A 12,888-nucleotide genomic window follows, 5' to 3' on the forward strand; every position below is an offset into this window, starting at 1 on the left:
TCTCAAACTATGGACCACGTTAAAATTGGTTTATTATTAATAATAATTATAATAAAAATAAGAAACTGTTACATTCTCCCACTTGGCCCATAGAACTGATTATTGACATAAATGAGTCATGGAAAACTTACTCAAGAAATAAATATGTGAATCATAGAGATAGTCCCTCTTAAAGCGAGTAGTCTCATATATGTATTACAACATGTCTATTTTCAAATATATATCTGTAATGTGGTAACTAACTTGATGAATAAACCAATGTTTACTCTTGGTCCAGATGTAACATATTTTCTCAAACTGATGTGCGCATGAAAATGAGAAAACATCACAATATAAGAGTTTTATTAATAAACTGTATGTATACAATCATAAGGAGGACCCAAGTCCCATGTTCTCTACATGATCCTTAAATTTTATTGGTGGCATGCCCTTAGTCAAAGGATCAATGATCATTAAATCAGTACTAATGTGATTAATAACTACTATTTCATCTTTAACTCTTTCTCTAATGGCTAAATACTTTATGTCGATGTGCTTGCTTCGACTTCCACTTTTATTGTTCTTAGATATAAAGAGAGCTGCTGAATTATCGCAAAAAATCTTCAGAGGTTTAGAAATAGAATCCATGATTCTAAGCCCAGAAATAAAACTCTTAAGCCATACACCATGAGAAGTAGCCTCAAAACAGGAGACAAACTCGGCTTCCATAGTAGAAGTAACAACCAAGGTTTGCTTAGTACTTCTCCATGAAATAGCTCCATCAACCATCATAAAAATATATCCTGATGTTGATTTGCGAGAATCAACACAATCAGCAAAGTCGGAGTCTGAATAGCCGATCACATCAAGATTTTCCGTCTGCCTATACATTAGCATGTAATCTTTTGTTCCTTTAAGATATCTTAACACCTTCTTTGCAGCTTTCCAGTGATCCATACCTGGATTACTCTGATGTCTTCCTAAGATTCCAACAACAAATGCAATGTCGGGCCTTGTGCATACTTGAGCATACATAAGACTTCCAACAACAGAAGCATATGGAATGTTCTTCATTTGTTTCCACTCAAAATCATTCTTAGGGCATTGATTCAAATTAAATCTATCACCCTTGACAATGGGTGCAACACTTGATGAACAATCTTTCATTCTAAATCTCTCTAAAACTTTATTAATGTAGGTTTCTTGTGATGTACCCAAAACTCCCCGAAGTCTATCTCTGTGGATCTTAATGCCAATGACATAAGATGCCTCACCATATCCTTCATATCAAAGTTTTTAGAGAGGAATTGTTTCACCTCATGTAGAAAACCTTTATCACTGGTTGCAAGTAATATGTCATCCACATACAAAATGAGAAAACAAATTTTACTCCCACTGACCTTCTGGTATATACATTGATCCATGGGGTTTTCAATAAACCCAAATGAGGATACCGTTTCATGGAATTTAAGATACCATTGACGAGAGACTTGTTTTAACCCATATATGAATCTCTTAAGCTTGCAAACCAAATGCTCACCACTATTAGAAGAGAAACCTTCAGGTTGTTTCATATAAACCTCCTCCTCCTCTAAATCACCATTAAGAAAGGTTGTTTTTACATCCATTTGATGAAACTCAAGGTCAAAATGTACAACTAATGCCAAGATTACACGAAGAGAATCTTTCTTTGATACAGGAGAAAAAGTATTAGTGTAATTGATTCCCTCCTTTTGAGTAAATCCCTTAGCAACGAGTCTGGCCTTGTATCTCTCAATGTTTCCTAATGAATCTTTCTTGGTTTTAAAGACCCATTTACAACCAATGGCCTTTGCCCCATTAGGTAACTCTACAAGATCCCATACTTTGTTGTTTTTCATGGAATTCATTTCATCATTCATGGCATCATACCACAAATTTGACTCTTTGCAACTCATGGCTTGTCTAAAGCTCTCAGGATCATTCACAGCTCCAACATTATAGTCAGATTCTTGTAGACACACAATGTAATAATTAGGAATAGTTGCCAAGCCTCTTTATAATAGACAACGGTATAAGATTAATGCTCGACCCCAAGTCAATTAGTCCCTTCCCGACATAGATATCTCCAATTTTAACTGGCAAAGTAACTCTTCCCGGATCAACCTCATTTTTTGGAAGCGTCCTTTGAATAATGGCACTACAGCTCGCATCAAGGACGATGGTCTCCGGTTCCGTATACCTCCGCTTTTTTGTAAGTATGTCCTTCATGAACTTGGCATACTTGGGCATTTGCTCCAAGGCTTCGGCAAACGGAATGTTTATTTGTAATTGTTTAAAAATATCCATGAACCGGGCGTAATGCCGTTCATTCTCTCTTTTGGACGGGGCATGAGGATAAGGTAGGTTTTGGATTGGAGTAGTGCTCACTACCTCCTTTCCCTTTGCAACTCTAGCACTTCTCCATCTAGGCTTTTTCACTTCCTCCCCCCTTACTTCATCAATCGTATTTTTCTCAATCTCCACACTTTTTTTCTTTTCAACTTCACCATTCTTTTCATTATTTTCAACTTCTTCCTCCTTACTCCACTCCCCCACTTCACCATCAACATTTTCCTCCAATATTTCCTCCTCATTTTCTTTCTTTTTCTCTCTTTGTTCACTCTCAACTCTTTTGTTATTCTCACTCATCAACTCCTTCCCACTTCTCGTTGTGACCGCCTTACAATGCTCCTTAGGATTTATTTGCGTATTTGCCGAAAAGGAAGGACCGGTTTGTTGTTCCGCGAGTTGCTTAGCAAGTTGCCCAACTTGAGTCTCGAGATTTTTTATGGCCGCGTCGTTGCTTTTTTGATTTGCCATTGACATTTGCATGAATTGCGTCAATGTGTCTTCCAACTTAGAAGTTACGACCGGCGGTTGTTGAGGTATATAAGGATTTTGGGGAGGGTTTTGACGGCTAGAAGAACCACCTCCATAACCTTGGTTATGGTAATAATTACTCCTAGGTTGGAACCCTTGGTTCCCTTGGTAATGTTGTTGTTGATTTTGAGGGTGCGGTTGATAAGGTTGTTGTTGTTGTTGTCTCGGTTGGTAGTCCCTTTGGTTTGCCATGTAGTTTACATCTTCGAATCCCGGAGGTGGACAGAATCCGGTGTCATGCTCACCTTTACAAAGCTCACAACAAGCTATTTGTTTAGCTTTAGACGGTTCTCTCAACTCTTTAATTTGTTGCGTTAAGAGTTCTACTTGTTGTGAGATGAGCTTGTTTTGGGCAAGGATGGCATCGTTCGTCCCTAACTCAAGCACTCCCGGCTTCTTCAAAGAGTTGCCTCGACTTTGACTCTGAAGATCATTTAGAGCCATTCGATTTATAATGTTTGTAGCTTCTTCGGCACTTTTTGACAATAAAGAGCCACCCGAGGTAGCATCCAACAACGTCTTGCAATTTGGTTGAAGTCCATTTTTGAAGATATGGATTTGAGTCAATTCATCAAATCCATGCTCTTTACATTTCCTAAGCATGGACTTGAATCTTTCCCACGCTTCATTTAAGGATTCATTGATTCCTTGTGCAAACACCGAGATGGCCGTCTTTGATTCCATGAACCGGTTATGGGAGAAGAATCTTTCGATAAACTTTTCTTCTAACACGTTCCAGTCTGTCATTACGGCTGGTGTTTGGTCTAAGTACCAATCTTTTGCTTTGCCGAGCAAAGCGTGGGGAATAATCTTCGGAACAACGGGAGCTCCTGAGCCTGATCCACTCCGGCCGCCAATGCTATCTCATAAAATTTTGTGAGAAAAGCAAAGGGATCTTCATGGTCCATTCCGGTGAATGGACTTCCATATAATAAATTGAGAGTTCCCGTTTTCATCTTAGCTTGCCTTCCCGTGTGGTTGGCAAACTGAGCGGTGTTTCTTGGACTGTTTATGCATGGAGTAGAAATAGGTGGTGGTGGTGGCTCCATGTTAGGTATGAATGGTGGTGGATTTGTGGTAGAAGAACTTTCTCCTTGCTCTTGACGTTGTCTAGCCTGTTGCCTCCTACGTCTCGTTTTGCTATTGTTCCTCCTTGCGGTTCTTTCGATCTCGGGATCAAAAAGAAGTTCGTCCACAGGGATTTGCCCTCGCATAAAACGTAAGCTGCACACTAAACCAAACAGATTACAAGCACAAGTCAAAAATTCGAAAGCTAAAACTTAAGCAACCATTGCGATGCTCGCAATATCAATTTACAATCCCCGGCAACGGCGCCATTTTGTTAGTTGTAATTTTAAGTGTCAGGTTTTTGTTATCGTATCCACAGGGATTGTAAGATATCACCGCCGTTCGATGGTTGTATTAATCTTAGCTTAAGTAACACAGGGGGTTTTGGTTTTAATCACGTTATCTTGCATAAAAAGGTAATACAATGCGGTAAAAGTTTGATTTGAATATTTGAGAAATATTGCCAAAGTTAGGGTTCAACGATCACTTTGCATGTATTTGTTCGGTCAACAATCTTATAAACTCCTTTAGATGATAAATTATTTCACAAAGTCCTCCCAATGTGTTTCTCTCGAACACACATTGTGAGTTTTCCCATTTTGATCGATTGTTTATCTCTAACACAACCTATCAAAATGACAACTTTTTGGTTCAACCTTATGGCGAACAAAATCATTCATTACTATCTCTAGCTAACAAACAAGATTGGATGAAAACCTAGGTTAAGAGTTGGTAAACATCTCTCGATCATAAACCAACACAAAGAGTTTTGAATAAGAACAAAGTTTTCATCATATATTCACCATTAAAGAGTTTACACATGAAGATCCTTACATTTACACACAAAGCTAATGATCATCTACATCTAACCTTGACAAATGGAGGACTTAGCTACTCATTTTCATGGTAGCTTGGTCGGCAAGTTTCGGAAGAAGGTTGATCAACATCCGAGTCGAATAATCGAGATTGGATGGGAATCCACCTTCTTTTTGTAAAAGATGGTTAAGAGATGAAGAGAAATGAAATTTAGGGCACAAAAGCTTCTAAGAACAATGCTGTAAAAATATCTAGAAAAAGTGCAAAAGTATGGAAAACTAGGTATGGCTCTCAAAAGTGGCACTTGCTACTTATAGAGCTGTACTGGGCTGTCATGCTCGCTAGGCGAGCAGAATGGCTCGCCTAGCGAGGGTCTATTTGAGGCACATGAGGCACCTGCTCCCAGAGAAACAGCCTATCTCAGACTGTCATGTTCGCCTAGCGAACAAAACCTTCGCCTAGCGAAGGACACGCTTCAACCTTCGCCCCAGCGAGGTTGAGAGGTTTTGCTACTGGAATGCTCGCTGGGAACTCGCTAGAGCCTCGCCTAGCGAGTGAGTGCTGGCTGCGCTTTTCACCAAGTCTGGAAACGTTCGCTGCAACGTTCGCTGGAAGCTCGCCTAGCGAGTTTGGTCATGTTTGCCACTGTAAAATCCTGGAGCATTTCGCTGGACCCTCGCTAGACGCTCGCCTAGCGAGTGCTTCGCCACAGACCTCGCCTAGCGAGCAAGCTGATGAATGCTTGTTTTATTTGGTTCCTTTGCCAACTTTCTTGTGTCTTCATTTTCAATTATTTCATGCCTTCTTCCTGCACAATAACACACAAATCAAAGGTACCAAGATCGTTTATCAATGTATTGCATTTCATCTAAAACAAAGGTGGTTTTGACAATTTAGCAAGGAAATGGAGTGAAAGATGCCCATATTTGATAGCTCAAATAAGCACTTTTGGGTATCTAACAACTCTCCCCAACTAGATTCTTGCTTGTCCTCAAGCAAAGTATGCCTCTTGAAGGACAAGAGGATTTGCTTTAAGAAAATGGTTTCTCCGAAGTTGGATAAAACGGCTCAAACACAAGCGAATAAGCATATACAAGTTTCCAACGGTTCGAATAAAATAATACATAAGAACTAAAACTTAATAGCTATGCGAAATATTTATCTATCTACAATAATATTATTTTGAATGAATCACCCTATCTCTCCTCTTCGAATAAGGAATGAAGAATTTACGCGTTTGCAACCGCGGGAATAATCTCACTCTCTAACAAATAATGAAGAAATCAATTCGATTCATACAATGTCTAACAATTATAAATGGTAATGTGGAAGCACGAAGATCACTAAGGGCTTTTCGGTTGAAGCTTGGTCAGGTTAACAAACAAGGGTCATTTCTAAGGCCATTGAAAACGAAATTGCCGATGCAAAAGAGACATTCACTGTACATTATTCACACATCTCGACTTCGTTCCATTTGTTTCTCATTTGAAACCTTCACAACTCTTATTTCACAACTCAATTTTATTTTTCACTATTTTTCTTCCAAGCAAGCATTCATTTTCATTCTTTCTATTTTGTGTTCTTTTCTTTCACATCATATTTACAAAACAGATGTTTCTTTTCTATATTTTTATTTTCAATGCTTGCTTGTTTTTCATTTTTTTTTCAAGAGTTGTGGTACTTACCGATTCTCCCCAACTTATTTCTTACTCACCCTAAGTGAATGCTCTTAACTTTTTACGGCAAAAGAACAATAATCAAGATTTTCCGGGTTGTAAAAAAAGATTTTTGAAATCTCGCTTTATTTCAAGCAGAGATTCAACTGTTTAAGCTCAAAGGGGTTCACGAATACTCTCTCTGCTCACAGGTAAGTTGTTTTTGGATGTAGTTGTGCTCGATAGAAAACAAGTGCCTTGATCATTTCTAATTGCTTCCACATATTCACAATAATAAAAGACAAAGCATGAATCAAATGAATCAACAAAACTTATTAGAATCCAGCATTTAAGTGTACAATGGAGGTTTCCTCACAATTTGTGGTTTTAAGTTCTAGATGAAACATTCATTCAATTATGTTGCAAAAAGACAATATTCAATTTACCAAAAAGAGTAAAGTTCTTAATGCATTCTAAAATTCTAGCCGGAGGTAACCATGTACCTTAGCCTTATTCACTTGTTTATTCTTATCATTGCCATCCAAGCTCGGATGCACCTTCATTGGGTACTTCTTTGAGGAGCAACCAATCTAGAGGGTTTGCCACTCAATCAACCAAAATTTATTAAAACAACAAAATTTAAAACAGAAATAATAATATAAACTTCAAAATTTAAATTTGTTCGTGGGGGACAAAACACCCCAAAAGTACAAAACCAAAGTCAAAATACAGAATCCGAAAATACAATAGAAATAAACATAAAAACTGAAAAATACAATAACTTAACCCTCCAAGGGCTCAGAATCCTCCTCGCTACCGGCCTCAGAACCGGAGTCATCATCATCATCATCATCATCAGCTGCACCACCAGAAGACGCACCAGCGCCCGCCCCCTCACCATACACAGGCCTGTCCACAGGCCAGTTGGAGTTAAGCAGAAACTGCTCACGCGTCATCAAGGCATGAGCACCACTTCCCTGCAGCTGTAACCGCTGCATAGAGTCGTGCATATTTATCATGGCACGATGGGTTGCCGCCATCCATTCAAAACTGTAATCGCACACAGCTTGCAGGTAGGGATCTGGTCCAGGAGTAGAAGTACCAGGACCATCAGAAGCCCGGGTACTCTCTGCAGCTGCACTGCCTCTGGCATTCTTGGCCCTGCAATATTTGGCCACGTACCGGTCATCGATAGGCGACGAGATCCTTACCTGACCCCGAGACGGTAGTTTCACCTTTGCCTGAATGCACAAACTCATGATCAAGCACGGGAAAGCTAGGGGACAATTCACACGAGCCCCCGACTTTAGCCTGCTCTCAATCACGGACTTAAGCTCATTAGCGATGATCCTCGCCACATCGATCTGGACGTTGGAGAGGATACTGTGAACCAAATGTGCCACTGGGATCGACACTGTAGAGGTGTGGGACTTTGGCTGGATGTTTGTCAAAACCAAAAGCAGTATCAGTTGAGCCATGGGAGTCATGTCCTCCCTATGATACCTCATTGGAACCCCAGATGGGTTCAGCTCAACAGATTTCCCTCTTAATAGCAGGGCGGCAGAAATGGCTTCAACATCTCGGTGAAGCCGTAAATCAGTGTGGTATGTGTCTCTTTCCTCAGCTCCCAGCTGGAGCGGCTCACCAAGGACTCGGTTAATGGTATCCCTATCAAATGCAACTGGACGGCCTGCCACTCTAGATATCCAAGTAAAGGGCTCGTCGTCATCAGGCAGTGCGTTTGCATAAAACTCACGCACCGTTGCTATGTCATAATGCTCAAGTGGGGAAATTAACCGATCCCACTTCATAATGTCTATCAACCCGGCAAATGCTCTGTTTGTGCCTTGGGGGTTGATGAGGAATCGCTTCTCTGGAAGAATTTTCCGTTTCTCCAAAGCAATGTACCTGGCGGCCTGCTTCGGGCCGACAAACTTGTCGTTATCAAATTGGATCGTTACTGGACGGGAAGTGCTCGTTCCCTTCCTCTTCTTTGAATTTCCAGACCTTGATTCCATCTGCAAAATATAAAAGGAAACAACACACACCAAACAAATTAGACAGAAAAACCAAAATTTAAAGAACTGTCATGCTCGCTGCTGCTTCGCCTAGCGAAGTGGCAGCGAACGCTTGCCCCTGGTTCGCCTAGCGAGTGCTAGCGAACCTTACGGGTTTTTGGGTTCTGCAGCATTATCAGAGAATCTTTCCCAAAACCCACATTCTAATGGTTTCAATTTCAGAACCTAATGATTTATCAATTAAACGAACGTTCTATGCTATTGGGGATTACACATTTACATGCAAAACCTAAAATCCCCAATTGCAAAACCTAAAATCCCACATGCAAACCTAAAGTTTCCCATACCACAACTCATCCTAATTGACATCCAAATCGGAAATAACAGAGTTCAAACATACAGAAAATGTAGTAGGGCAAACCTTAGTTACACGGATTGATTGAAATGTGAAGTGGAGTAGGGTTTGCAATCTTCCAAATAGGGATAAAGTGTTAGTGAGAGAGATGAAAATGAGAGAGTGTGGAGAGTGCTCGGTTAAAATTTTCCTCAGCAGAGTTGAAAAACAGAAAAGTTGTGTTTGGGCCAAAATGAGTGCCCTGCTGAGGATTTTAATAAGTGCTGTCATGCAGCGCTCGCTGCTGCTTCGCCTAGCGAGCAGCTAGCGAATCAGCTCGCTACTGCCTCGCCTAGCGAGCATGACAGCAATTGCCTTTTCAAAGGCAGCAGTTCAGGTTCATTCAGCAAGGTGTTAGCACTTCGAATCCCATCACAATACACAGAAAAAGCAGTAAATACTTACAATGTTGGGGTGCCTCCCAACAAGCGCTTGTTTAACGTCGGCTAAGCTCGACGGTGTGATGCTCACAGAGGAGCATCCAACAGAATTGCACAGCTCTCGCGATCCACATGACCGCCGAGATAAACTTTCAATCGTTGGCCATTCACGGTCCAACTATCTTTCTTGTCCATGTCTTCAATGACAATAGCCCCGTACTCCTTCACCTCTTTCACCCGAAATGGCCCAGACCATTTTGATTTCAACTTCCCGGGAAACAATTTCAACCTGGAGTTGAACAATAGGACCAACTGTCCGGGCACAAATTCTTTGTTTCGGAGCTTCTTATCGTGGTACTTTTTTGCCTTTTCTTTGTACAACCAACTTGAGTGATATGCGGCATTGCGCATCTCTTCCAACTCAAGTAGTTGCACCTTCCTTTTGTCACCGGCCAACTCATTTTCAAAATTTAAATATTTCAGGGCCCACAAGACTTTGTGCTCCAATTCAACCGGCAAATGGCAAGTTTTACCAAACACCAATTGAAAGGGAGTTAGGCCAATTGGAGCTTTAAAGGCGGTACGGTATGCCCATAACGCCTCATCCAATTTTTGGGACCACTCCTTTTTTGAATTAGACACAGTTTTTTCGAGAATTCTCTTAATCTCTCGATTAGAGACCTCGGCTTGCCCATTCGCCTGTGGGTGATACGGAGTTGTCACCCTATGTGATACACCGTAATGTTTTAAAATGCTTTCCAACGGTGCATTACAAAAGTGTGACCCTCCGTCACTTATCAACACTCGGGGGGTTCCGAAACGGGAAAATATGTTTTTCTTCAAAAATTTTATCACCGTTTTCGCGTCCGCCCGAGGTGAGGCAATCGCCTCAACCCACTTAGAAACGTAGTCGACTGCGACAGAGGGCGGGAATGGTCCTACAAAATCGATGCCCCAACAATCAAATACTTCGACTTCTTGTATATTCTGGAGAGGCATCTCATCTCTCTTACCTATCCCACCGCTTCTCTGGAAACTATCACAACTTTGCGCATGGGTGTGTGCGTCTTTGAAAATGGTGGGCCAATAAAATCCCGATTGGAGGATTTTAGTGGCCGTTCTCACCCCATTATAGTGTCCGCCGTAAGGCGAGTTGTGACAATGCCAAAGGATGCTCTGCGCTTCATCGCCAGTGACACATCTCCTTAATAGGTTATCACTACCCAACTTAAACAAGTACGGGTCATCCCAAACATAATACTTTGCATCCGAAAGAAACTTCCTTTTTTGGTTCGAAGTTAGGTCGGGAGGCACAAAACCACTAGCCTTGTGGTTCGCAAAGTCTGCAAACCACGGCCTAACTTGAACTTTAAACAGTTTTTCATCAGGAAATTCTTCCCGGATTTCCTTCTCAGACGCTGTAACCTCCACATTCACTAAGCGGGATAAATGATCCGCCACCAAATTTTCCGACCCCTTCTTGTCTTTGATTTCCACATCAAATTCTTGTAACAAGAGGATCCAACGGATGAGCCTTTGCTTCGAATCCGGTTTGGTTAGCAGATATTTAATCGTCGCATGGTCGGTATACACTACGACTTTAGACCCTATAAGATAAGACCTAAACTTTTCTAGCGCATACACTATTGCAAGTAGTTCTTTTTCCGTAGTGGCATAGTTTATTTGAGCCTCGTTAAGAACCTTACTTGCATAATGTATCGCATGAAATTTTTTATCTTTTCTTTGGCCAAGTACCGCTCCAACTGCGTAGTCGCTCGCATCACACATTAGTTCAAAATTTTCATTCCAATTGGGAGCGACTATTATTGGAGCGGTAACCAATTTTTCTTTTAAAGTTTCAAAAGCTTGCAAACAATCATCGGTTAAGAGAAATACCTGGTCCTTAGCGAGCAAATTGCTCAAAGGCTTAGCCACCTTTGAATGGTGGTGGATTTGTGGTAGAAGAACTTTCTCCTTGCTCTTGACGTTGTCTAGCCTGTTTCCTCCTACGTCTCGTTTTGCTATTGTTCCTCCTTGCGGTTCTTTCGATCTCGGGATCAAAAAGAAGTTCGTCCACAGGGATTTGCCCTCGCATAAAACGTAAGCTGCACACTAAACCAAACAGATTACAAGCACAAGTCAAAAATTCGAAAGCTAAAACTTAAGCAACCATTGCGATGCTCGCAATATCAATTTACAATCCCCGGCAACGGCGCCATTTTGTTAGTTGTAATTTTAAGTGTCAGGTTTTTGTTATCGTATCCACAGGGATTGTAAGATATCACCGCCGTTCGATGGTTGTATTAATCTTAGCTTAAGTAACACAGGGGTTTTGGTTTTAATCACGTTATCTTGCATAAAAAGGTAATACAATGCGGTAAAAGTTTGATTTGAATATTTGAGAAATATTGCCAAAGTTAGGGTTCAACGATCACTTTGCATGTATTTGTTCGGTCAACAATCTTATAAACTCCTTTAGATGATAAATTATTTCACAAAGTCCTCCCAATGTGTTTCTCTCGAACACACATTGTGAGTTTTCCCATTTTGATCGATTGTTTATCTCTAACACAACCTATCAAAATGACAACTTTTTGGTTCAACCTTATGGCGAACAAAATCATTCATTACTATCTCTAGCTAACAAACAAGATTGGATGAAAACCTAGGTTAAGAGTTGGTAAACATCTCTCGATCATAAACCAACACAAAGAGTTTTGAATAAGAACAAAGTTTTCATCATATATTCACCATTAAAGAGTTTACACATGAAGATCCTTACATTTACACACAAAGCTAATGATCATCTACATCTAACCTTGACAAATGGAGGACTTAGCTACTCATTTTCATGGTAGCTTGGTCGGCAAGTTTCGGAAGAAGGTTGATCAACATCCGAGTCGAATAATCGAGATTGGATGGGAATCCACCTTCTTTTTGTAAAAGATGGTTAAGAGATGAAGAGAAATGAAATTTAGGGCACAAAAGCTTCTAAGAACAATGCTGTAAAAATATCTAGAAAAAGTGCAAAAGTATGGAAAACTAGGTATGGCTCTCAAAAGTGGCACTTGCTACTTATAGAGCTGTACTGGGCTGTCATGCTCGCTAGGCGAGCAGAATGGCTCGCCTAGCGAGGGTCTATTTGAGGCACATGAGGCACCTGCGCCCAGAGAAACAGCCTATCTCAGACTGTCATGTTCGCCTAGCGAACAAAACCTTCGCCTAGCGAAGGACACGCTTCAACCTTCGCCCCAGCGAGGTTGAGAGGTTTTGCTACTGGAATGCTCGCTGGGAACTCGCTAGAGCCTCGCCTAGCGAGTGAGTGCTGGCTGCGCTTTTCACCAAGTCTGGAAACGTTCGCTGCAACGTTCGCTGGAAGCTCGCCTAGCGAGTTTGGTCATGTTTGCCACTGTAAAATCCTGGAGCATTTCGCTGGACCCTCGCTAGACGCTCGCCTAGCGAGTGCTTCGCCACAGACCTCGCCTAGCGAGCAAGCTGATGAATGCTTGTTTTATTTGGTTCCTTTGCCAACTTTCTTGTGTCTTCATTTTCAATTATTTCATGCCTTCTTCCTGCACAATAACACACAAATCAAAGGTACCAAGATCGTTTATCAATGTATTTCATTTCATCTAAAACAAAGGTGGTTTTGACAATTTAGCAAGGAAATGGAGTGA

Source organism: Lathyrus oleraceus, chromosome 6, assembly GCF_024323335.1.
Source record: "Lathyrus oleraceus cultivar Zhongwan6 chromosome 6, CAAS_Psat_ZW6_1.0, whole genome shotgun sequence".
Taxonomy (NCBI): domain Eukaryota; kingdom Viridiplantae; phylum Streptophyta; class Magnoliopsida; order Fabales; family Fabaceae; genus Lathyrus; species Lathyrus oleraceus.